The 27,962-nt window shown below is 39.2% G+C and overlaps 1 pseudogene; it reads right to left on the reverse strand.

Moving 5' to 3' along the window:
- Positions 1 to 858: 858 nt before the first annotated feature.
- On the reverse strand, positions 859 to 25,166 carry LOC109568222 (glycoprotein-N-acetylgalactosamine 3-beta-galactosyltransferase 1 pseudogene; annotated as a pseudogene).
- Between the last annotated feature and the right edge of the window lie 2,796 nt (positions 25,167 to 27,962).

Raw genomic sequence — 27,962 nt, forward strand, 5'->3', positions numbered from 1 at the left:
TGTACATTTTAAACGCATCCATAAACCAGAAGTCTTCCGCAACCTAGATATCTATCGACAGATGAATGTATAAAGAAGATGTGGCATATATGTATATATACACACAAAAATATACAATGGAATATTACTCAGCCATTAAAAAGGAGTGAATTTGAGTCAGTTGTAGTGACATGGATGAACCTAGAGCCTGTTATACAGACTGAAGTAAGTCAGAAAGAGGAAAACAGATATCATATATCAGATATCATATATCTCTTTCATAGAGATGACTGTAAACTGAGGCTTTGGCAGCAGTCATGAAGAATATTAGAATGTATTCTTGATTATATATATATAGTAATGTCATATATATATATGTATGTGCCTACATTTTTCTCCAGAAAAAACAGATATCATATGCTAATGTATATATATATATGGAATCTAGAAAAATAGAACTGATGAACCTATTTAAAGGGAAAAAACAGAGATACAGATGTAGAGAATGGGCTTATGGACACATCAGGAGAAGGAGAGGGTGGGACAAACTGAGGAAGTAGCACTGACATCTGTACACTACCATGTGTAAAATAGATAATTGGCGGGAAGCTGCTGTATAGCACAAGGAAGGCAGCTTGGAGCCCTGGGATGACCTACAGGGGTGGGATGGAGATGGGGAGGCTCAAGAGGAAAGGACTTTGTTGGAAATTATGACTGATTTGCACTGTTGTATGTCAGAGACCAGCACAGCATTGTAAAGCAATTATCCTTGAATAAAAATAAGTAAATAAATAAAGAAAAATAATAGTAATAATAGTAATAAACCCTCACAGTTTCTTGGCTCAATACCACCCTGTTCCTCTACCCACTAGCCCTGGTTTACATCATTCTTAAATATTCTCCCAAGTAAATGGGGTCTTCAGGGTCATAGTTTACAAGCAGCCATCTCAAGCTGTCTAGTGTGACTTATGTGTCATCATCTGCTTTCATAAACTGACCTGCACACTCCAGATAATTGTCATGAACATCCTGAGAGGATTTAACTGTTTTCAGTATAGTTGGTCTCTCCCTTCTTTGGTGTTTAATCCCACAGTAAGGAAGTCTTTATTTTCTTCTGAGCTCATAAACATCGCTTTATTACAAGGTTGAGTTCATGTTGTTCTGATGTATTTGGCCCTTTTCTCTAGATTTTAAGGTCCTGTCATAACCCAGTAAAGAATTTTCACCTTCTTATAAAGGTTTTCAACAGCATTTGTGGTCTCGTTATTTATGATGGCTAGCACCTGGTTTTGACTTCATCTGCCCTTCTAGGTAGTTCTGCTCAGTATTATCTGAATGTCTAGAATGAAGATAATTATTCAGAATATTGGGGCTTCCCTGGTGTCTCAGATGGTAAAGAATCTGCCTACAGTGTGGAAGACCTGGGTTCACTCCCTGGGTTGGGAAGATCCCCTGGAGAAGGGGAATTCAGAATATTAGGCTGGATGTCAGTCACCTTGTTTTTCCAACAAAATATTAAATACTGAGAAAACACACACACACACACAAATCTGATTGCTGATCCAGAGAGGGAGGTTAAACAATGCAGCCAAGAATGCTGCCATTTTTGTAAGCATATTTCTGGCATCTCTGGTGGGCTTCCCACTGCTAGGAAGAGAGGGTGGGAATGAGGACGAGGAGGCTGGACCACCAGGCGCAGTGGTCCAGGGAGCTTCAGGGGCTCTGCCCTATGGCATTATTTTTAAGGTTCCTTTTGTGTGTGGGCGCATGTATGCGGGGATGTCTGTTACTTTACATGAGCATGTACGTTATTTCCACTACATTTGTTGCTCTGTAACAACTCCGAAAGCTGTCAAGCTTATCCTCTGTTGAATCCTAATTGCTGATGACAATTTTTAGGATTATTAAATGCCATATGGGCTCAGGTCATAAATGATAATTTAAAAAATTAGAATAGTTTTCCAAAGTATTCAACTTAACAATACAGATAAGTCTGTTAAGAATGGATATTACAATTAAAAACAAAACAATGTCATTTGCAACAACATGGATTTTCATAAGTGAAGTAAGTCAGAAAGACAAATACCAAATGATATGACCTATATGTGCAATCTAAACTATGGCACAAATGAGTCTATCTACAAAAGTGAGAGAACAGATTTGTGGTTTCCAAAGGGAGGAGGTTGGGGGCGGGGAGGACTGGGAGTTTGAGATTAGCAGATGTGAACTATTATGTACAGGATGGCTACACAACAAGGTTCTACTGTATAGATTGTTTGCCTAGTGACTTGTGGTTGTATTTTTAGGAGTGAGGGTCTTTCCCATGTTCCTATATGCCAGTTAGAGGTGGAATACCTCATTTAGGTTTTGTTGCATTAAAAACTTTCCCCAAAATTAGCAGATTGAACAACAACAACAAAAGAATGGATATTACAATGATTTTTAATGAATATTAGAAACACATAAATTAACTTTACAGTTGTATGTTCAGAAAAACTCTTGTCAGCTTAATAAGGACTTTTTAGTTTGAAACATATCTCCTGAGAGGGTAACAGGTAGGAAGGCCAGAGGTCCCCAGGTGGCAGGCGGAAAAAAACTGCAAGTGGCAGATGTTTTTTCCTTTTCTACACAAAATCAAAAGGCCCTTCTTTTAATTCTGTGTTGGCTACACCTGCTTCTGCCTTGAGCTAACCAATACCGTTTTTCTTATGGAAACGTTTTCTTAAGCTATGTTAATGAAAGTGTATTTGATTTGGAATCTGCCTTTCTTCAAAATGATTCTACCTAAGACTAACTCTGTTTCTTTGCTCAAACCTTGGGCTGATAACGGCTCAACAAACCAGTGTTCATGTCAATTGTTTTATGGCCAAGGGATGACGCACCTGGTGCCATCCTGTCTCAAAAATACAGACTTCGGGAGAGGGGCTTGGGGAAACTTTCTTAGCCTTGAGGTGGCTCTCTTACCTGAGTAGCAGCTTGCTAACAGACATAAAATGCCTTGCTAAAGACTAGCAAGCAGGCACTCTTTCTGTCCCCTTCTGATGTCTGTGTCAGAAGCTTCCACTGTCTCTATTATACTTTAATAAAACTTTGCTACACAAAAGCTCCAAGTGGTCAGGCCTCGTCTCTGATCCCCAGATCGAATCCCTCTCCTCCAGAGGACACAAATCTCGGCATAGCACATAGCTTGCACCAGCAACCTTTCATTCCTATCTAAACTGATATTTTTGGATTAAGTCTCAGAAAATCATTTCTAAGTCTTCAGATATTTAAATGCATGAATTGAATATGGGGGTGGGAAAAGGGTGAAGAAAGACCTTTCCTATAAGTGGTATTTACCACGTAGTCCCTCACTGAGTGTTATTTTAATCTATCTAATGAGGCAATGCAAAAAGGTCACATTTTTCAGAGTTAATAAAGGTAAAGATGACCTGCCTGCATACATAACTATAGAACTGTCAATTGCACAAACAATTAATTATGTGAACAGATTAATCAGTCGGGAGTTATTAATCACTTGCTCTTTACCTCGCAGCATGCTAGGTGGTATGAATGATGTAGAACAATGCCCTTACAGATACATATTAATTTCTCAGGAAGTACTTTGGGGAAAAAAAAAAGTAACAAAAGCTATTCAGAATAAAAGGTGAATTGATATTTAAAATCAGTGTGCAGCCATTACTTAGTTTTCAACAGTAATGAAAGATAATTGCCCTATGGTTTTCCTTTCCATTGACTTTATGAGTGAAACATCTGATTCACTTAACTTTACAAAGAGCCCTAGAAATCTCAAACATAACTTTGGGATGGATGGATGATATTCAGACAAATAGAATGGCAGATAAACAATGTATAGTTTCCAGTTGTCTAAAGTGAAGTTGCTCAGTTGTGTCCAACTGTTTGTAACCCCATAGACTGCAGCCTGCCAGGCTCCTCCATCCATGAGATTTTCCAGGCAAGAACACTGTAGCGAGTTGCATTCTTTCTCCAGGGGATCTCCCTGAACCAGGGATCAAACCCGGGTCTCCCGCACTGCAGCCTGACTCTTTACCATCTGAGCCACCAGGGTCTAGGTCTGCCATTTTGAAGGATTTGGCTGTCTCAAATACTGCCTTACAAACAAAACAACACATAAACCATAATGGAAAAGAATATGAAAAAAATAAACATTATATATATATACACACATATAATGTATAACTGAGTCACTGTGCTGTAAGCAGAAATAAATACAACATTGTAAATCAACTATATTTGAATAAAATAAATTTTAAAAATAAGTAAAAATGCTTTTTTTTCCTTTTTAGTCACCAAAGTGAAAGTGAAAGTCGCTCAGTCACGTCCAACTCTTTGCGACCCCATAACCTATGCAGTCCATGGAATTCTCCAGGCCAGAATACTGGATTGGGTAGCCTTTCCCTTCTCCAGGGGATCATACATCCATTCTTTGTGACTCCATGGACTGTAGCCCTTCAGGATCCTCTGTCCATGGGATTTTCTAGGCAAGATAGAAAAAAAAAATACAAAGCAAAAACTCCACAAAACAATATAACAAGCTAACCTCTTTAATGAGAATGTTGTGCTTTAAGCTCCTTTTGTTAAAAAAAAATATTTGCCTTACCCCTTAGTAACCACAAGTCTGTTTTTCTATGTCTGTGAGTCTAAGTTCCTTTTTAAACATTAGGATATAAAAGTTCGACATTTGGATCAGTCAGGATCGACCCTAAGGGGAAAGAGATGGCACCCACAGGTTAGAATATTTTAAGGAAACTTTTAATTTACAAAGGAAATAATTACCAGAGTGTAGCGGGGTTTACAGAACCACAGATGTTCCCATCAGCACAAGGAATCCAGCAGCAGTTGAGGTGTTAACAACACCCAAACCTGAAAGGTGAAATCACAGATACTAACAGGGAGGAGGAAGCAGAAGCAGATCTTGGGCCAGAGAGACTTCCCTGGCAGTCGAGGGGTTAAGACTTTGAGCTTTCACAGCAGTGGGTACAGATTCCATCACTAGTTGGGAAATTCTGATCCTATCTGCCACATGGCTCAATAAAACAACAAAACAAAACACTCAAACAGTCCCATGATCTTTCTTACCTCTAAGTCCTACCATAAGTTGTTTTCTCTGCTTGAAATGGTCTTCTCTTTCCTCTTCATTTTGTTGATTTCTCATCCTTCTGATCTTAAGCTAGATGTCACTTCATCCAGGAAGCCCTCCTGGATCTCCTTTAACCCCAGTTAAGAAGGATCCTTGTTATGGTCACCATTGCCACCTTTACTAGAGCTCTTAAACAGAGGGGTTAATTGTCCTTCTCCTTCGTGTATAGGAGTGGGGCCACTTTTCCCCAAGGCTAGTATGGTGACTGACACACAATAATGACTTAAATGTGCCTAAAAACCAAGAGCAATATCAATACAACAACCTCATTTAAAGTAATTTTTTCTGATAGCAAGTGCCCAGAATTTTAGAAAACTTATGGGGATAGACTTTCTTTTTTAGATTATTTTAGAATATCTCCTTCAGAATGACAGGAGATGGCATTTTAAAGACTTTGAAGATGGCAAGGTAGAACATATTACTACCCATTGTAAGAAATAACACCCCTGAGATGTGAATGCAATTGCCATTACATATTTCAAAGTTTTTCTGCTTTCTGTTTTGAATGTGGATTTGACAATAATACAGGGAAAATGGATCCTCTTAAGAAGTTTTTAAGAATGAGTTTTACAGCATGTGAGTGATTGAAGCACTTGGGGTGGAGTGCCTGCAAGCCAGGGGGCTGTCACTCACATAGACCAGACACAAACATCCTCAGGAGATACACTGCATTCTTCTGGACCCCTGTCTCTTGGTGTTAATGATCATCACTGTGTTTGATCATGGTCCTCTGGGCTTTTAATTTCATAATTGAAATGGAGTAGGTTTCATATACTCTTGCCCTTTTCGAAACGTTTTTAGCTGTCATTGTACTTGTTGATCTTGGTTTTGTGCCTCTTTGCTGTGTTGTGGGCACATGCATTGTTTCCATTTTATGTGTTGCTGAACTTGAAATTTATCATCTCTTGAGTAGAAATTAATGATGGTGATTTGTAAGGTTATAAAATGAATTGCAAGTTCGTAAGATGTGAGAATATTTAAATGTTGTATTTTTTCAAAAAATAAAGATTACTAAAGTCTAAATATGTTGGAAATGATTCAGTGCTATATAGATATTATATAATTGCTTTAAACTATAAATATTAGAAATACATAAATTCATCTTCAGCCAAAGAATTGATGCTTTTGAACTGTGGTGTTGGAGAAGACTCTTGAGAGTCCCTTGGACTGCAAGGACATCCAACCAGTCCATTCTGAAGGAGATCAGTTCTGGGTGTTCTTTGGAAGGAATGATGCTAAAGCTGAAACTCCAGTACTTTGGCCACCTCATGCGAAGAGTTGACTCATTGGAAAAGACCCTGATGCTGGGAGGGGTTGGGGGCAGGAGGAGAAGGGAACGACAGAGAATGAGATGGCTGGATGGCATCACTGACTCGATGGACGTGAGTCTGAGTGAACTCTGGGAGTTGGTGATGGACAGGGAGGCCTGGCGTGCTGCAATTCACGGGGTCGCAAAGAGTCAGACACAACTGAGCGACTGAACTGAACTGAACTGAAGTATGTTGGAAATGATTCAGTGCTATATAGATATTATATAATTGCTTTAAACTATAAATATTAGAAATACATAAATTCATCTTCAGCATGGTATACAGTGGTGGGCTGTGGGTGGTACAAGGTCTATCTAGACAGGGACTTTCATGTTTTAGTTCTAGGTCTGGAGCAAACACTATATACTCAACAAGGACTTTTTACTGTCTAAGCATGTTATCTTCTAGAACTGCGTCAGTATTTAAATAGTATTTAGTATTCAAATGTCTCAGCTGGCAATTTTGAAGGTGAATAGGAACAAAAGAGGCCACGGCACCATAAGACAGATACAAAGCTCTATTCTGCATACTGTTTTGCTAGCTTATTTGAGTCTGAAATTTTTGAAATAGGTAAACCCTTTATTTCTACTTCTTGAGGTTATCTCAAGAAGCCCTTGTGATGATATAAAATATTTGAAGAATAACTATTTCACAGATTGAGAAATGGGTACTAGAGGTAAGTTAATTATTAACAGAATTGAAAACTTGGCATTCTCCATCACAGTTCCCCAGCCCCAAACAATATTTTTAGCTAAAGAGGGAACGATTGGTAATACGTTTTATTATTAGTTTTGTTTCCCGTCTGTTTCCGTGGTCCTTATCCTTTTCAACTAGAAAAGCTCTTCATTCTTCAATTGTTCATTCACTCCCTTACTTGACAACGATTTATTGACCACCTACCACTCTGCTCAGGTTGTACGAACAGAGATGCAAGCAGCAGTCCCTGTTCCCAAAGAACTCACAGCTCATTCAAATTGTCTAAAGGCAGAAGGCGGACGGAAAATAGCAAAGCTAGAGATGATGCAGTTGCCTACTTAGTTTGCATTGATGACAAGGAATTCAGGCACTATTATTCTTCTCATTGCAAGAAACATGGAAATTCAGAGAAAAGTCAGGACTACAGATGTAATTTGACTTTTTCACACTCGGAAACTCCATCCAAAAATGTGAGGTTTTCAAAATAGAAGTCTAGCATTGATTAGGAAGTTCATTTCTCTGAAACGATGAGAAATGAAATTGGTAGTAGAAACATAGAAGGCATCATCGACGAGGCAATTACATGGAGAATAAGATGAGTAGGGATGCATATCCTCAGAAATGACTTTATTTTTAATTTCTCAAATATTATAAAATAAGAACAACAAAGATGTGTTACATAATAAACTTTATCCTTCGAGGAGTGTCCACTGCAGTCCTGAGAGGTTTGAACTAATTTTTACAGACGCAGAAACAGAAGTCCAGGGAAGTTAGGTAACTTGCTCAGACATCCAGCTATTAGAAGATAGAGTGAGAATTTGGAAAGAGCAGGGACAGGTTGCCGATTCCCGCTCCTGCCCTAAACTTGGCATCCTTGGTATGAATCATCTGAGAATCCTTCAGGAGCCACCTTGATCCCTCCTCTGGCCGAGGGCCACTCTGCTCAGGTCCTTGGCTTCCCACTGAAGGATGAGATAGAAATGGGACATTTCCCCTCGGATAGGAAAAAAACTGACGGGGACGTGTTTTAATTAAATTTGAGTAGAATTTCCATTCCAATAAGGGCATGAATTTATTCTCTCTGTCAAAATCCTTCAGGGCCATTTAAATCCTATCTCCTAATTAAGAACTTTGCACCAAAATTGTATTCGTGCACGCTTTGCTCTTCAAACTCTGCTTCAATCTAATAGAATATATTTTCAAACTTGCAGAACTGAAGAGAACAAAGGGCTTTAAAACTTTGCTGTACTCGTAAGGAAGCCGAGTGTCATTGTAGGCCTTGACGCAGCACTTCACAATGCTGAGGCTATGGGGGGACGCTAGTTCATCAGTAATAGGAATTTCATTAAAAATGCTAGTAATATATTAAACTGTACACATATGCACAAACATGTATATAAATGCAAAGACTATAAAACAAATGTACATTTAAAAAGTTTATATTATGGCTTGTTTTTAAGATAAAGAGTATTGTGTCCGAGAAAAGGAGCATTATCTGAAAGACCAGCTGATGAAGAACCTCAGAGTTGAATTTGTCCATCTTCAAAATAGTGTTTTAAAAGTAAATAAAATATCATTAGCCAATTCATATGCATCTTGCCTGTCCACTTACCTGGGTGTGTAATTCATCTTGTACAGTGTAATGTCATCTCTGATGATTTGTTGAAACAAAGAATTGTGTCTTTTGAAATCACAAATTAAATAAAAACCCTGAGTAGACTCAGGATGATTGTTGAATAATAGTTTCTAATCACAAACCACTTCAGTGGTTAACTTTAATCATCACATCTACCATTTTACATTTAACTCTTGAAAACCAAGGTCGAAGATAAAAAAGTAATTTTTTAAAACAATCTTCTTTCTTTCCCCTTTTGAGAAAAAATTTAGAGGAAGCAAAGTATCAGATTTGAATAGTAAGGAGTGTAAGACAGAAGAATCTGTAAGTATAAATGTTCAGATATAGTTCCTTGCTAAACAAGAAGAACATATTGACTGACTTGTTTCTCACATAGAAAACAAAACTTCAACTGGTATTTTAAATAATGACAGTTGGCATATGCAGTTTCAGTGTAGAAATTATAATAAGAACCCTAGTTTACAGGTTTAAACTTCCTGGGAAATACTGAAGAATTTAATAACTTACTATAAGCCTGGAGAATAAATTTAGAATGTGTTTCAACAATTTTTCCACTAATATCTGTTTTAATCTTTTTGTGTATTCCAGGATCCAACCTAGGGTATTACATTTTATTTAGTAACAGTTTTAAAATCTTTACCTGATATTTTATGAACCTGCCATAGAGACTTTTGAAAAACATGAAGTATTTTTTAATATAAATTTATTTATGTTAATTGGAGGCTAATTACTTTACAATATTGTGTTGGTTTTGCCATACATCAACATGAATCTGCCACGGGTGTACACATGTCCCCCATCCTGAAACCCCCTCCTTTTTCCTTCCCCGTACCATCCCTCTGGGTCATCCCAGTGCACCAGCCCTGAGCATCCTGTATCATGCATCAAACCTGGACTGGCGATTCATTTCACATATGACATTATACATGTTTCAATGCCATTCTCCCAAATCATCCCACCCTCGCCCTCTCCCACAGAGTTCAAAAGACTGTTCTATACATCTATGTCTCTTGCTGTCATGCATACAGGGTTATTGTTACCATCTTTCTAAATTCCATATATATGTGTTAGTATACTGTATTGGTGTTTTTCTTTCTTGCTTTCTTCATTCTGTATAATAGGCTGCAGTTTCATCCACCTCATTAGAACTGATTCAAAAGTATTCTTTTTAATGGCTGAGTAATACTCCATTGTGTATATGTACCACAGCTTTCTTACCCATTCGTCTGCTGATGGACATCTAGGTTGCTTCCATGTCCTGGCTATTATAAACAGTGCTGTGATGAACACTGGGGTACATGTGTCTCTTTCAATTCTGGTTTCCTCAGTGTGTATGCCCAGCAGTGGGATTACTGGGTCATATGGCAGTTCTATTTCCAGTTTTTTAAGGAACATCCACACTCTTCTCCATAGTGGCTATACTAGTTTGCATTCCAACCAACAGTGTAAGAGGGTTCCCTTTTCTCCACACACTCTCCAGCATTTATTGCTTATAGACTTTTGGATCACAGCCATTCTGACTGGTGTGAAATGGTACCTCATTGTGTTTTTGATTTGCATTTCTCTGAGAATAAGTGATGTTGAGCATCTTTTCAAAACATGAAGTATTTTGTAGAATGTCCTTCATTGGGTTTTTCTGATGTTTCCTCATAATTCAGGTTAGTTCAGTCACTCAGTCATATCTGACTCTTTGCAACCCCATAAACCATAGCACACCAGGCCTCCCAGTCCATCACCAACTGCTGGAGTCTACCCAAACCCATGTCAACTGAGTCGGTGATGCCATCCAACCATCTCACCCTCTGTAATCCCCTTCTCCTTCTGCCCTCAATCTTTCCCAGCATCAGGATCTTTTCAAATGAGTCAGCATTTCCCATCAGGTGGCCAAAGTATTGGAGTTTCAGCTTCAACATCAGTCCTAACATGAACACCCAGGACTGATCTCCTTCAGAATGGACTGGTTGGATCTCCTTGCAGTCCAAGGGACTCTCAAGAGTCTTCTCCAACAACACAGTTCAAAAGCATCAAGTCTTCGGTGCTCAGCCTTCTTCACAGTCCAACTCTCACATCCATACATGACCACTGGAAAAGCCATAGCCTTGACCAGACAGACCTTTGTTGGCAAAGTAATGTCTCTGCTTTTGAATATGCTGTCTAGGTTGGTCATAACTTTCCTTCCAAGGAGTAAGTGTCTTTTAATTTCATGGCTGCAATCACCATCTGCAGTGATTTTGGAGCCCAGAAAAATAAAGTCTGACACTGTTTCCACTGTTTCCCCATCTATTTCCCATGAAGTGATGGGACCAGATGCCATGATCTTATTTTTCTGAATGTTGAGCTTTAAGCCAACATTTTCATTCTCCTCTTTCACTTTCATCAAGAGGTTCTTTAGTCCTTCTTCACTTTCTGCCATAAGGGTGGTGTTATCTGTGTATCTGAGGTTATTGATATTTCTCCTGGCAATCTTGATTCCAGCCTATGCTTCCTCCAGCCTAGCATTTCTCATGATGTACTCTGCATATAAGTTAAATAAGCAGGGTGACAATATACAGCCTTGAAGTACTCCTTTTCCTATTTGGACCAGTCTGTTGTTCCATGTCCAGTTCTAACTGTTGCTTCCTGACCTGCATACAGGTTTCTCAAGAGGCAGGTCAGGTGGTCTGGTATTCCCATCTCCTTCAGAATTTTTCACAGTTTATTGTGATCCACACAGTCAAAGGCTTTGGCATAGTCAATAAAGCAGAAATAGATGTTTTTCTGAAACTCTCTTGCTTTTTCCATGATTCAGCGGATGTTGGCAATTTGATTTCTGGTTCCTCTGCCTTTCCTAAAACCAGCTTGAACATCAGGAAGTTCACAATTCACACATTGCTGAAGCCTGGCTTGGAGAATTTTTAGCATTACTTTACTAGCGTGTGAGATGAGTGCAATTGTGCAGTAGTTTGAGCATTTTTTGGCATTGCCTTTCTTTGGGATTGGAATGAAAACTGATCTTTTCCAGTTCTGTGGCCACTGCTGAGTTTTTCAAATTTGCTGGCATAGTGAGTGCAGCACTTTCACAGTATCATCTTTCAGGATTTGAAATAGCTCCACTGGAATTCCATCACCTCCACTAGCTTTGTTCATAGTGATGCTTCTTAAGGCCCACTTGACTTCACATTCCAGGAATCTGGCTCTAGGTGAGTGTGAGTGATCACACCATCGTGATTATCTGAGTCATGAAGATCCTTTTTATACAGTTCTTCTGTGTATTCTTGCCACTTCTTCTTAATATCTTCTGCTTCTGTTAGGTCCATACCATTTCTGTCCTTTATTGAGCCCATCTTTGCATGAAATGTTCCCTTGGTATCTCTAATACTCTTCAAGAGATCTCTAGTCTTTCCCATTATATTGTTTTCCTCTATTTCTTTGCATTGATCGCTGAAGAAGGCTTTTTTATCTCTCCTTGCTATTCTTTGGAACTCTGCATTCAGATGCTTATATCTTTCCTTTTCTCCTTTGCTTTTTACTTCTCTTCTTTTCACAGCTATTTGTAAGGCCTTCTCAGACAGCCATTTTTCTTTTTTGCATTTCTTTTTCTTGTGGATGGGGTGCTCCCTGTCTCCTGTACAATATCACGAACCTCCGTCCATAATTCATCAGGAACTCTGTCTATCAGATATAGTCCCTTAAATCTATTTCTCAGTTCTACTGTATAATCATTAGGGATTTGATTTAGGTCACTTGAATGGTCTAGTGGTTTTCCCTACTTTCTTCAATTTAAGTCTGAATTTGGCAATAAGGAGTTCATGATCTGAGCCACAGTCAGCTCCCGGTCTTGTTTTTGCTGACTGTATAGAGCTTCTCCATCTTTGGCTGCAAAGAATATAATTGATCTGGTTTCGGCATTGACCATCTGGTGACATCCATGTGTAGAGTCTTCTCTTGTGTTGTTGGAAGACGGTGTTTGCTATGACCAGTGTGCTCTCTTGGCAGAACTCCATTGGCCTCATTATTAGACTAGGATTATGAATCTGGGGGAAGGATGTCACAGAAGTGAAGAACCATTACTCCATATCAGGAGGCCCATGATACCAACATGGCTTGTCTTTGATGACACTAACCTGGGTCGTTTGGGTAGGGTTCTGTCTGATAGGGTTTCTCCATAGGAAAGTTTCCATTTTTCCCTTTTCATATTCTGTTTTTTGGTGGAAAGTCACTAAATGTAGTTCATACTAAAAGGAAGGAAAATTAAGGTTCACCTCCTTCAGTGGAAAAAATAAAAGTGAAAATGTTACTGGCTTAGTCGTCATTTCTGACTCTTTGTGACTCTATGGACTGTAGCCCACCAGGCTCCTCTGTCCATGGAGTTTTCTAGTCAAGAACACTGGAGTGGGTTGCCATTTCCTCCTCCAGGCGATCTTCCCAATGCAGGGATTGAACCTGGGTCTCCTGTGTTGCAGGCAGATTCTTTACCATCTGAGCCACCAGGGAAGCCCCTCCTTTAGTGAAGGCAACATAAAAAATATAGGTTAAGACCCAAGCAAGTGTTTGGAGGTAAACACTCTGAAGCTATGCAGATAACCTATGCTATGCTATGCTAATCACTTCAGTCGTGTCTGACTCTGTGTGACCCCATAGACGGCAGCCCACCAGGCTCCCCCATCCCTGGGATTCTCCAGGCAAGAACACTGGAGTGGGTTGCCTTTTCCTTCTCCAATGCATGAAAGTGAAAAGTGAAAGTGAAGTCACTCAGTCGTGTCCGACTCTTAGCGACCCCATGGACTGCAGTCTACCAGGCTCCTCTGTCCATGGGATTTTCCAGACAAGAGTACTGGAGTGGGGTGCCATTGCCTTCTCCAATGCAGATAACCTGTTTCTCCCTAAAGCTTTCCCATTAATTTTATTGTTCATTGGTGGATCTTGCCTACAGTGATTATTGTTGTGGTATCCAGGGAGGAATTTTCTATTTTGCTCATACCATATTCTTTTGAAAAGCAACTTTTAAAAATAAGAATTCTGGTGCAGGATAAATTATATCTATTGAAATGGCTTAAGCTACACAAAGTGCATTTGTATTGTTTTCTTCAAAACAGTATCAGCTCAAAGAAACAAAGCCCATCACCATGCTGTCTCAGGGACAAGTGCACTAGAGCACTGAGTGATGCAAAGATGCTTAATGGTCCCAGGGCAGGTGCATCGCCCTTTCTGACAGTGCTCATTTGCATATGCACGTTTAATCCCAGCAGGAGGTGTGCATTCAGGGGTCCCCCAGGGCAGAAATACAAACGCTCTCAGGTAAAAGCAATTCTTCATAAACTTTATAACCTCACTCCAAAACTCCAGTTGTCAGTGAACAGCTTTCTAGACTGACATCTTAAATCAAGAAAATGTCACGCGTGTACAGTAACTGGACTAATCTTTTCTGTAAATTGCTGCCTGTGGTTTTCAAAAACATGGTAAATTGCTGGCAATTGACAATGTGTCTCCCTGCACAGCTAACTTCACTTCTGCAGTTAACAAATCAGTCTTAAATTATTCATCAGATCACCCAGTGTCTACGTTCTGATTGACAGTCATTGATTTTGGGGACCTGGAATTCTGCCTTTTATACTGAGATAGAATTTGCCACCTGATTGTTTCTATTGTCTTCAAATGTAAAATTAAAACCATAAGCAGGAAAAATAAGTGCACATCCTGCCGCAGTAAGTCAGTTAATGTTGAAGCACAAGTCGCTACTCAGGCTTTTGCTCTCCCATGCTGCTAGTACGTAGAGGAGACTGTTCTCAGACTCACAATGCCCTCTAATGTTTCAAACACAGAGCTTTTCTCTGTTAATTGTGTAATTATTGGACAACAATTAAATGATTAATTATTTGTACAAGATAAAACATGAGATGCCCCATTAAGAAATGATGCTATTACACCACTGCACATTGTTCTGGGAACAGGGCTAAATCATCTTAAACAGCTCAAACAAATAGAATTTTGTTCCTAAAGTCTGTTTAGGAATGTAGTTTTTTTCTTCGGAGACTTCTTAGCACCCTTTTTTTTTTTTCTCCTAGCAGTATACTTTTTTTAAGGGGATTTTTTCCAGAAGCATATGTACCATTCCTTGAAGCATGTTTTTGAGTCAGTACTGGCTCTGAGTTAAATAATACACATGGATCATAAAAGTGTCTTATATTTGAGAAACACATTTATCTATATTTGCTCAGGAAGATTAACTTCAAGGTACCTTAGAAGGATCTCCATCAAGAAGGCTTGTCACAGTTGCTCTGGTCTATATAGCTCAGTTTTATTTACAGCATTTCTCTTCAAGATCACCTTTTAAGGACAGTGATTCACATTCTGATTCATGATCACATGCAATCACAAGTATAACTACAGGTAAAAGAATCTGGAAAAAGAGTGTGGGATGGAAATGAGCAAATCAATACAAATTCATCACAGGAGATAGGAAAAACATTGCTTTTCTTAACTGTGGTTTGTCATAAACACCCTCATATGTGAATATCAACATTAAATAGGAAATATTAAGGCTATATCCTCTTGGTTCTTAAACACAGTTCTTTTTTTCTTTATTGGGGGTAATCACAATGCTGTGTTGGTTTCTGTTGTACAACTTGAACCAGTCTTAATTGTATATATGTATAGGGCTTCCAGGTGGCACCAGTGGTAAAGAACCTGGCCTGCCAATGCAGGAGACACAGTGCAGGTTCAATCCCTGGGTCAGTACGGTCCCCAGGAGGAGGGCATGGCAGCCCACTCCAGTATTCTTGCCTGGAGAATCCCCTGGCCAGAGGGGCTTGGTGGGTTACAGTCCATAGGGATGTAAAGAGTCATACACAACTAAAGTGATTCAGCACACACAGGCGCAGGTATATATACATACCTTCTTTTTGAGCCTCCCTTCCCCTCCCATCCCACTCCCTCTAGGTCTTAAAATTGTAAGTTTATAAGTTCTTAAACTTATAAACCTATTCTGTTTTCCTCTGGAGACCATTGTTCATCCTTGGGTTTAACACTCTTGCTTTATGTAGCCAGAATTCTAAGAGAAGTCCCTTATAATACTTTCACATTGGATCATTATTTATTAAATTGTTTATGTTTCTCATTATGTAGAAAACTTTTTGAGAACAGAAGCTGACTACCTGGTGTATTTTTATGTTCCCAATTGCCATGCTCATGAGTTCTAAATTAAAATGTGGATGAATTGGTTCATAGTAGGTTGTCTTGTGTATCACGGAAAAACCCTAAAACTGTGGCTTTCAGGATAGTCTCTTGTGTACAAGAAATCCATTAATAAGACAGTCTAGATGTGATGTCACAGCTCCTTAAAGTCAGAAAGTCCCAGGCCCTCCTCCTGTCTTTGTTTTATTATCCAAATGAATGACTTGTCTGTTCCAGGTTACTTTATGGTTCAAGCTGGCTGTTTAGGCTTCAGCCCATTCCTTTTTCCATCTTTCCCTACATAGTTCGTTTGGTTTCCCCATCATTCTGTTTATCCTCATTCTCAGCCTTTCTCCTTCAGCATAGGAGATCTAGTCTCTGGTGGATGTCCTAAGACTGACACACCAGTCAAACTACAAATCAAATGTGCAGTGAACTTCCTCTGTATAAAGAGAAATGTTTTAGCTCTGCCATTAAGTATGTGATTCTTGTCAAATGAGTTACAGAGGCAAGTTCGTATGGCAATTCAATAACTCTTTTTTTTTTCCTCTATAATATTTCAGAAGGTAGTGCTGCATAATTGTATTACAAACTCTGTTCCTGCAAGGCCCTTTGGCTAAATATTCATCAGTGACCATTTAATTTCATGATATATTCTTAACTATTGTATCAAACTGCTTGAAGTCGTACATTGCCATTGTGTTAAGGAAAACAGTGTGACATGCCCATCAATGTACTTAGTGGTTCCCTTTTATAGTCTTTTGAAACATTGCAAATGTCACTAAAATTCTTCATGTCCCATTACCTCTTCATTGACGTTTCTCAACTATTGCTGTAACAGTAAGGGCGTATCCATTAAATACAAGAATTAACCTCACTGCAGGGTAATTGACAGTCTTAATGACGTTTACGGGTGTACTATTTGTTCTACATACTGTTATTCTAGAATGACCTTATGATACATATGCTTGCTCCATCAAGAATCCCACTTGTACATTTGCATTTCCTTTCAAAAGCCACAGCAACATATTGCACTGAACATTATGAAAGCTGTTTTCTTTGGAGCATAGCAATGCTTTCACTGACATTTAGCAGTCATAGCCTACTCTCAATGCTTTAACTTCGGCAAACAGTGACCTAACTCCCATAGATTGAAATGATTTCAGATTAATAAGAAAGGCATGCTGGTTTTGTTGATGCATGTGAGCAAAGTGGATAATTGTGGACACCATCACGTCCACAGACCCTCAGGGAGATCAGAGAGGAGTGAGAGCAAGATTACCTCTACCCTCCCTCCAGCTTCAGTCTCACTCAGAGGTGTTCCACGGCTCCATCCTGCCCCTTGCTTAGGTGGCAGAGCCTGGGGAAGGAAGTGTGGGAAGAGGAGAAAACCCTCAAGCCACAAGCCACAAGTGTGGTTGGCTTGGCCAGGGAGCAATATAAGATGGTGATTTGACAATCAAGTTTTAACAGTTAAAGTTGGTCCAGACTCTAGGTATCGTGTACTAAGGAAATTGAAATAGGGATGTAACACAGAAGAATTAGGGAAGGAGTTATTGGAGAAAATATAATACTTTCATATTTGTATTCCTGAATTGAAACCATGAAGTAAATGAATTACACAGACAAAACATTTAATTTCATTTAAAAAATGTTTATTCCTGTATGTTGACTGGAGGGAGAATATAGTACGAAATAAAATTGGCAGAGACAATATATTTCAGTGTAGTTATTCAACTGTGTTTGCAAAGACCTATTCAATACAGTTCTGTTATAAACATGAAATCAGAGAGATGCTGAATGAGGGCAATTAGAATGGTGACAGAAGAAGAGATGACCAATGATAAATTCTCTGTCAAGAAGATGGTTAAAGATCATGATGTCTAATGTTCAAGATAAATTCTCATTCATCATGTGCTGTTCTGCCATCTTTTGTTACAGTCTTCAATAAATGTCTGCTATGACCAACAGCCCTGTGTTGGTGGTGTTTGATGCAACAGAGGAAGTGACTGGTAGAGGGACAAGAGAAGTGGGAGTGACAGTGAGGAACTTAAACCCAGCAGAAAAATGGGCTGCCTGTTGCCAATTCCATAGGCTGTACCTTCTCTGGTCTAATTTGCTATCTATTTCAAATTAGGTTATAGAGAAGGAAATAAAGCAAATGCAAATTGCAAGATGCAAAGTGGATTGAAATAAGCATAACATAATATACATAATGATTCTATTTGTAAAGTCCAAATTATCCTATAATCTGTATATGATAGAAGATACTTGGGCAATTATTAGCACATTATAAAGGAGAAGTACTAGCTTTTGGTATTGAACTTGGTATAAGAAATGCACTGTGTGGTCCACAGACACAGCTATTGATGTAAGATGTGACAAGTTCTAACTACACAGTATTTATATTGTAGAACAAATAGAAGCCATTTCTGAGGGTGTTAGAGGAAATCCTCCAGGGATATCTTACTGCTTAACTGAATCAGTGCTTTTTTTTTTCTTTACAAAATGGGCCTCACTGGATTTTTTTGTTAGGATTATTGTATAAGAATCTGCTAGTTCAGGCAGCATTTCCAAGATCTAAGCCATAAGGACCAGTAGAGACCCTTCATGGTAGTCAGAAAGCTTCAAGAGCGACAGCATGCATTTGAAGACTATAGTTGGAAATTTAAACTATAGATGTGGCTTTTTATTTAATCGTACTATTTAGGTTCATCACAATGACAGCTTAAACTGTATACAAAAATATTTAAATCATTTAAAAAATTCAACACAAGCTGCTCTTATATTTGGAAAGCAATCAAATTCTGCTTCTGCAGGCATCCTAAAAAGCCTGTACCCTGTTGACATGTATGCTAGAAAGGCAGATGTAACAGTTGTGGAAGGGTTACCTACCCTCCTGAATGGGTCCTTTTGACTAGGAGCATTTGAGCCAATAGAACAAGACCAAATTCCATTGAGAAGTAGAGGAAGGCTTTAGGTTTTGATCACAGAATGGAGAGGTGCCAGTTCAAGCTCTGGGGCACACACTCCCCGCTCCCCAACCACCCTGGCTGTGGGCAGAGCTGGTTTGGAGGGACCTCGTGCTGGGGGCAGTTCTCATGAAGCACCACTGACGTCTTGAATCATGGTGTCTCTACAGCTGGGCTGAGGTGTTGGTGCCACCATTTGGCACCAGGAACTCTGGTCTGAAGGGCCAGGTGCGAGGCCTCTGCACACAGCACACTCTGAGCAAATGAAACTAGACAAAGCCCAAAGGAGAAAGAGAAAGGTTAGTCTTGATTTTATTGCCCAGATTCTGTTTTTGTTTCCTGGGATCTGTTCATGGGGTAGGCTGGTGGCGTGTGTCTCCTCTGCCTTTTGTCTGGCTCCTCATTCTTGAAGGACACTGAGGGCACAGGGCTGGCATCTGTGACTACTTCCTGGGGATGTGGGCATCATTCTGACCCCAGGGAGAGGAGTGAAACGCCCCCCAGCCACCTTACGTGTGTTTGGTTGTTCCCAGGCTTCAACCCTACGTGTTTGTAGCTCTGAGAGACCCCCATTTGTCTAACTTTTGGAAACAAAGGACCTGAGACAACACAGGATGCATGGCGCACATATCAGCAAGAGAAACGTGGTCACCTGCAGATGTTTCCTCAAAGTGCAGCTCTCTAAGTCTCCAGCCTGTACGAAAGTGTGTCCTGATGTGGTCTGTGTGCCCTGGTCACATGGGATCTCATTATCCCCTTTGTCACTTGAGACCCAAATGCTGGACCATTATCGTGTTGTGGGAATCCTGGGAATCCAAACCTGGTGGTTATTTCTTTCAATGCTTTAGTCACGTTGGCAGTTGTTTGGGTTCTAGTGGGAAATGCTTCTATCCACCCAGAAAATGTGTGCATGCTTCCCAGGTGGCACAGTGGTAAAGAATCTGTCTGTCAGTACAGGAGACACAGGAGACGTGGGTTCGAAACCTGAATCAGGAAGATCGGGAGGAGGGCAGGGCAGTGCATTCCAGTATTCTTGCCTGGAAAATCCAATGGACAGAGGAGTCTTAGTGGGCTACAGTCCATGGGGTTGCAGAGAGTCGGACATGACTGAGTGACTGACACTATATACATGAATACATGTCTATGTACATTATAATATGTATTATATAATCATAGTAGGTCTAGATATAGAGACTATACTATATGTAATATAGTACACATAGCTATCTTATAACTGGCATAATTCAATATGTGATATGGACAGTTGACAACCATCAGACAAAGCACTATATATGTATATGTGTGTATAGACATAGATACAGATTACTGTATCTGCAGGGTATATTTTACCTTATACTGTATTTACTATTTTTATAGGTCTATACACATGTGCAAAAGCATACATACACATAGAGTAGTTTTCTGTGCTGGTAATCAAATAGCATTTCACATTTTGGATTATCTCAAGGTCATGAAGAAATAGGCATAAATTAATGTCTTTGAATCCTAAATTAGAAGAAAAGACAACTTGGATTACTAAATCAGATGGCTATGTTATGGTTAAGAAAATGACTTTTTAAAAATAAGACTTTGAACTTAAACACTTTCTTAATTGTGAAACGTGTTAAGTATTCAGAAATGAAATTATTCTCTAAAGCTCATGCCCATTAAGCAGAGCATGGCCACTCTATTGTAGTTATTAAGATGCTAGGGAATACTCCCCTGGGAAAAAAGACAGTAAATGAGAGAATGTTGAACAAAACTAAAACATTTCTGGCTAGAAGACTAATTATATGAAATGATACAGAAAAATGAAGCTTTTACCTCTAGAAAGAGGAGGAGCTAATTTAGTCCAATCTACTGCAATTATGTTACCAAACACATTTTAACTCTGCTTCTTTGAAAGGGAATATTTAGAACTCTTCCCATATTTCCTGCCATAATTGCAACCTGCTAATCATATGAGTTCCATCATGATGACACATTGAGTAAATGCATGTGTAAAAGAATTAATGCATAGTCCTTGCTTTGAGCATGGAAAGCTACAGAGGCTTTCTGCTGAACTCATTGCAGACATTTAATGTATTAACCAGAATCTGTTGTCAAGATGACAACTGATGGCAGGCATTCTTTCCGGCACAATCTGGCTCTTTCTTGCAGGAACCCTGTTTGTCTTTCATGACTTCATAAGGACACTCTGTACTCTCAACATCATTTGGACAGAAAGAAAAAACAATAAATAGCATTGGAGTTATTAATTGTGGTATCCCTGACCTCCTCCTCATACAACTTGGTTATGCTACAGTAGGAATATCAGCTGCTTAGAATGAAATTAGTGGTCTAGTGTAAAGCAGTTTATTTAATCAGATACAGTTTCATAATTATCTATTTTTCATTTGTTTGCATTTATAAACAGTTAAGCATACTTACGAAAGCTGTTAAATGAATAGACTCATACTTCACATCCTGCACACAAAAGCCACCTAAAACTTCTCTGCCTGAAACCTGGCTTCCAGATTCTCCACTTAGGCTGTTCCAGAAGTCTGGGCACTGGCTGCCAGTGCTGTGGAATGAACGCTCATCTGGGAGTCAACAGAGATCATTCCATAGCTAATGAGAAGCACAGCTGTGTGACCTTGGACTAGTTACTTAAGCTTGCTGAATTTCAGTTCCCTGATCCATAAATTGGGACTCTTATTTCATAGAATTGTTGGATCCATTAAATAAGATAAGAAAACACAGAATAAATGGTCAACGTGCTATTAAAATAGTATGGGTTAGCTGGATCTCTCCAAACTTCCATCTTTGCATTGATAAAATGAACATGCTTGACTGAAAAATAAATTTAGTTTCCTCTAATCCTATCGGAGAAGATGATGGCACCCCACTCCAGCACTCTTGCCTGGAAAATCCCATGGACGGAGGAGCCTGGTAGGCTGCAGTCCATGGGGTCGCTAAGAGTTGGGCACGACTGAGCGACTTCACTTTCACTTTTCACTTTCATGCATTGGAGAAGGAAATGGCAACCCACTCCAGTGTTCTTGCCTGGAGAATCCCAGGGAGGGCGGAGCCTGGTGGGCTGCCGTCTATGGGGTCGCACAGAGTCAGACAGGACTGAAGCGACTTAGCAGCAGCAATCCTATACACCTATAAATTTGATATGCTTTCTACTATACTGCACACCAAGAGTAGAGACAATTTCTACCTTTGTATTCTTACCAGGACTAGTGTTGATGGAATGAATTTGTAACAAGCAAAAAAAAAAAAAAAATGAGAGAACCACAAGAAAAATGTCAATTGTTCATTGTTAAGAATGTGTGCCTGAGTGATTCTCATAACCCTCTGAGCCAAATCTTATGAACCCCAAGACAGTGGTATTTTTAATGCAGCTTTAATATCGCAGTCGCTCGTTTTTCTAAATCTTAGTTATACATGTCCTTCTCTTTTGCAGAAATCATGTCCACATTGATGTTTACAGTAAGCACTCTCTAGTGCTTATATTGTAATAATTGCCTTTCCTCATTCAATCTATTTTTAATTACTAATTCCTCAAACATTTAATGAAGATCCTTATATCTTAGACATAAGTGGGCACGGGAGAGTGAAAAAGCAAAACCCCACTGCAGCATCAAATAGGCAATTTTAGTTACAGCTGCTCAAGCTGGAGGGGATTCTGTATAGAGATAAACATAAAATAAGACAGACGTGTGGGATTTCTGAGCAGTGGAGAAAAGATATTTTTCTCTTCCCTCTAAAACTGCTACCAAAAGAGTCACTGAAAAGTATTCTTTTGAAGTACAACTTCAAAAGGCATTGCAAATTGGTAGAATATTGTACTTAGGATATTTCCAGAGATTTGAAAAATAAATCAGAGTACTTGAAAATCTAGAGCAATACAATTATAGTTGGTGTGCATTTATTGAGCCACATGACCAAGCTTAATAGGCAGAGGTGAGTGGTCCAGCTGAGCCATATAATCTCCACTCTACAGAATCACATTGTCTTGTGAGACCTGGAACTGAGTAGACATCTTGAGACCAAGCAAGGAGGATGCTCAAAAAGATGAGTCTGTGAAGGAAGAGATAAATCAGAAAGACTCTGGGTCTTAAGTGATATAAGTCACTGGATTTACCAAACCTGGGTGCTGACAGATGAATTGGCCCCAATTAGTTTTTCTTTTTTTCTGTTTTGTATAGGCATTATTTTAATCATGTTTACAAATCACAGGAGAAAGAGTCCTGTTGGTTAGCCTCAGGCATCATTTCATGCCAATCTTGCAGAAGGCTGTCCAGTTCAACTGACATTTCCACCACCCTGCATGACTTCTTCAGTCTTTATGAAAAATCGTACCTCAAAAAGGAGAAACACACTGGGGATGCTGCAGCACTAGACAGGACTAAGGTGCTTAGTGGTCACAAAGCCAAGCGTCATACAGAAGGGAAGTCTAGTGTTTCCCCAAACTACAGCTTTGTGTAAACTAAGCATTCTGCTTTAAGCTTCATAAAATAATTGAAAATAAAGTTTAAAATACATTAAAACTTTAAAAGATTTTTTGATATGGACCATTTTAAAAATCTTTATTGAATTTACTAAAATATTGTTTCTGTTTTACGGGTTTTTTTTTTTTTGGCCCTGAAGCATGTGGGATCTTAGCTCCCAGGGATGGAACCCGAACATCTTACATTGGAAGGCAAAGTCTTAACCACTGAACTGCCAGGGAAGTCCCCCAAAGTATATTCTTATTCCAAGACTTTATATATGCAAAATAGTAAACCCTGAAAGTTACTAGATTCTTTCTAGTTTTTTTAACATATATGGTTATCTTCATACAAATCTCAATTTGAAAATGAGCATGTTTTTCAAAGTTATATAAATTAAGTAAAACTCTGCTACCCAAGTTAAAGAATGATGTTTTTGAGTGGCATTCCTAATATTATCATAAATACATTCCAATACATGCCCAAAAAGTAATCCCACAATGTACCCTGCAAAGAATATAGAACAGCAGTTTTCAGATTTGAAACGGAGAGCTTAAAAGAAAAAGGGAGGGGAGGTTCCCTTTCTTCCATTATTTCCAGAACACTTTATCAGTAAGAGAGAGTAACTGAAAAGTGGTAAAAGTCACAAGTGTAAAACTGATGATGTCTACACGGTCAGGGATTAGGTCAATAGATTTACAATACATTGTTCTATCAATTTTAAGTTCTCAGACATTTAACATATCTCTTTTTTTGTGACAAAATAGACAGGGAATATGTTGTTGATGATAAATGAGAATGATGAACTCATCTACAGAAGCTTGATCTATGCAGTTTCCTGCAAGAATGAAGGTGAATGAGGAAAAGAACAGGTCACTGAGTCTACCCAGTTCCAAGGGATTAACACTAGCCTTATTTAGAGTGTGACTGTAGGTTAATCACTAAACAGGCATTATCTCCTTTTGTCCTCACAGCCTTCCATAAGATAAATATTATTATCCTCAGTTTACTTACAGAGATGTTGAGACTCATCAAGGACAGACAGATCACAGTAATTCCCCAAAGCAGGATTCCTAGCCAGGCAAGAAGGCAAGCCACACCTGCCTTCTAGCTCTTGCTCTTTCCATGATGACGTGTTGCTTCTACCATGACTCCAGCCTTGGGACTTGGTTGGTAGACGGAGCCTTCCTCCAGCCTCCAGGGTCACCTCATAAGCATTTATGAATGTCTCCTCTTCAGTGACTAAGTCCAGCACCACATAACTAAACTACTGAATGTTGTTTGTTTTTTTAGCTTCCATTTAAGTTCCTCTCACTGTAACTTCTCAGGGAGTTTCTATTAGCTATTCATAACCCTTCATCTTATCCTGTTTTCATTGCTTTCTCTACAAAGCAGACAGGTGTATAAAAATCTGTTACTATGCTTTTCAATACTAACAACAACTCTGATGCAGTTGGAAGAAGCTAATCATCCTTAGTTTGCAGAACACCTGATAACCTGATGCTGTGTGTGTCCAGGGCCACTGTGTCTGTGTGTGTGCGTGTGTGTGTGCGTGTGTGTGTGTGTGTGTACGTGTGTGCTCAGTCATTTCCAACTCTTTTGCAACCCCATGGAACGCAGCCTGCCAGGCTCCTCTGTCCGTGGAATTTTCCAGGCCAGAATACTGGAGCAGGTTGCCATTTCCTTCTCCAGGCGATCTCCTGACCCAGGGATGGAATCTGCACCTCCTGCATCTCCCGCGTTGGCGGGCAGGTTCTTTACCACTGTGCCACTGGTCCCCATATTGGACCACGATGCAGTTGCTACCTGATTTCATATCTGTCTCTGCTGCCACCTCCCGATGGCATTAATGCCACTGTGTTAATTATTTACTCAAGGCACTGGGCAGTATTCACAGAAGGGTGGCACTTAAGATTAATTTGCAGTGTGTCTCAGATCATATTTTCAGGCCCATTTTTAAACTCAATGAACTATGCCCTTAGTTTATTGATTGATTTTTTTTTTTTACTATTTCTTTTGTGGAAAAACCACAGTTCAAATATGATATTACCTTGCAACACTTTGAAGAATACTAAGTGCTTTGTTATTATTTTCCTACTTGCTATTCCTTATAATCTATCTGTAGTTAGATTTGGATTTCTTATCTCTATTTTCCAGATTAAAAAAAACAGGGCAAAATGTGCCCCCATTTACAAAAGCTACTATAGACCATCAGAGTTTTGGTCTAGCCCATTGTTCTTGCTCATCTCTATCCCAAATTAATATATGAGATGGTGTTTATCTGTCATTAAAATTTAAAGGTTCTCATCATTCAAAATACTTTAGATTATGTTTTTAAAGGAGTGATCATGTATATATTTAGTAATTTAAGCCTCAGATATGCATTTTTGAAAACACAAAAGAACAGAAATATGATGGAAAATAAAATTATACATGAAAGGAATAATAACACTAATACCTATAATTTAGCATGTAGCATGTGCCAGGCACTTGGACAAGCACTCCATAGGATATTTATCTTATCAGTCACCCTTTGCTATTGTCTGGATGTTTCTGTCCCATATCCCTCATCCCCCACCAAATTCACACACTGGAATCTTAACACCCGATGTGATGGTGTTAAGAGGTGGGGCCTTTGGGAAGTGATTGGTCATGAAGGTGGAATCCTGATGAATGGGAGTAGTGCTTTTAAACAAGAGATCCCCCTCCAAAGCTCTCTAGCCCTTTCTGCCGCAAGGATACAAACAGTGTGTAATCTGGAAGAGAGCCATCACCCAACCATGCCAGAATCCTAGTCAGTCTTCCAGCCTCCAGACCTCTAAGAAATATATTTCTGTTGTTCATAAATCACCCAACCTGTGAAATTTTATTATAGAAGCCCAAATGGACCAAGACAGTCCCCAAAGGATTTTACAGGAGAAGAAACTGAAATTTAGGTTAAAGCTTAGCTCTGCTGGTGAGTGGCAAAGCCACAGTTCAAACAAAGAATTCAACTGACTTCAGGTTGAATGTTCTTAGCCTCACTGCCATATTGCCTCTCTAATTTTCCTTACGTATACTTTAACAGCTCATGTTCTACACAGATTCTGTCTTGTACTTGGTAACTTACTGTTCATGCATTGCTACTGGCTATCCTTGCAAGTATTCATGCACTTGTTATCCACTCTATTTTCTAAATATTAAGATAGGTATATATTCTAAGAACTTCTCCCAAGTAGTCTCCATGAAATTTCAGAAAGAACGGAACTCCCAGTAAACAGCATTCTTAAGTCATTAACACATAATATACCACACGCATGTAGACTCTGGGGATATGAAGGTGAATTAGAAGAAATCTCTACTCTCATAGAACTTGATGTCTGGTTATTGTGCTGGGGAGCAGACGATTATGTAAACAGATAAACAAGTGTTATAATAAAGATGGGCATACATGCGATGGGAGATTAGAGGCAGATGCTAGAGAATAATCATGCTTGAGGGAATCTCCATTTCTGGGTAGGTGTTTCTTGAGCTTGTCCTTGAAGGATGGAATATAATTAGGCAGAATAATAAAGGCATGACTTCAAAGCATATAAAAAGTATGTGTTCTGAACAGTAGATGCTCTCTGTATATTAATGAAAGAAAGACAGCAGTACATGATGAGGTTTATGGATGACTTAGAGATGATGTCTGATTCTGGAGAGTGTTACACATGGACTTACACATGGAAGTGTTATTGCTAAAATGTTTTAAATTTTATAAAGTCACAATTTGAAGATGCAATAGTTGGTCACAAAAATAAAAATGAGAATTATCATTCAGTCAGTTCAGTCACTCAGTCGTGTCCGACTCTTTGCGACCCCATGAACTGCAGCATGCCAGGCCTCCCTGTCCATCACCAACTCCTAAGAACGGGATGGACCAACCAATCCCTCAGTGAGCCAGTTGTCTTCCTAGAAACCTAGTAAGTTACAAAAATTAATTTCTCACATTTACTAATATTTCCAAAACCCCAAAAGATTTATTGTTACTGTGTTATTTTGTCATTCTCCTCAACTCTACTCTCATGGTTAGATTGTGACTGGGGATCAAGAACTATGATATATATGGGTTAAGTGCAACTTCTGTTGAGAGTGATATGCTATATGTAAAGAGGATGTGATTGTTATATAAAATATGCGGCAATAAGATTGAAAGTGATATATAAATACAGCTTTGTAATAAACCACATCTCCCATGTTGCTGTTGTTCAGTTGCTATGTCCAACTCTTCACGACCTAATGGGCTGCAGCATGCCAGGTTCCTCTGTCCTCCACTATCTCCCAGAGTTTGCTCAAATTCATGTCCATTGAGTCTGTGATGCTATCTAATCATCTCATTGTCTCCCGCTCTCTTCTCATTTTCCCTCAGTCTTTCCCAGCAACAGGGTCTTTTCCAATGAATCGGCTGTCCGCATCAGGTGTCCAGAGTATTAGAGCTTCAGCTTCAGCATCAGTTCTTCCAATGAATATTCAGGGTTGATTTCCTTTAGGGTTGACTGATTTGATCTCCCTAGCTCTTTGTGAATTAGTGAATTACAAATGTATTTGTTTGTCATT

This window comes from Bos indicus, chromosome 14 (genome assembly GCF_029378745.1).
Source record: "Bos indicus isolate NIAB-ARS_2022 breed Sahiwal x Tharparkar chromosome 14, NIAB-ARS_B.indTharparkar_mat_pri_1.0, whole genome shotgun sequence".
NCBI classification, from domain to species: domain Eukaryota; kingdom Metazoa; phylum Chordata; class Mammalia; order Artiodactyla; family Bovidae; genus Bos; species Bos indicus.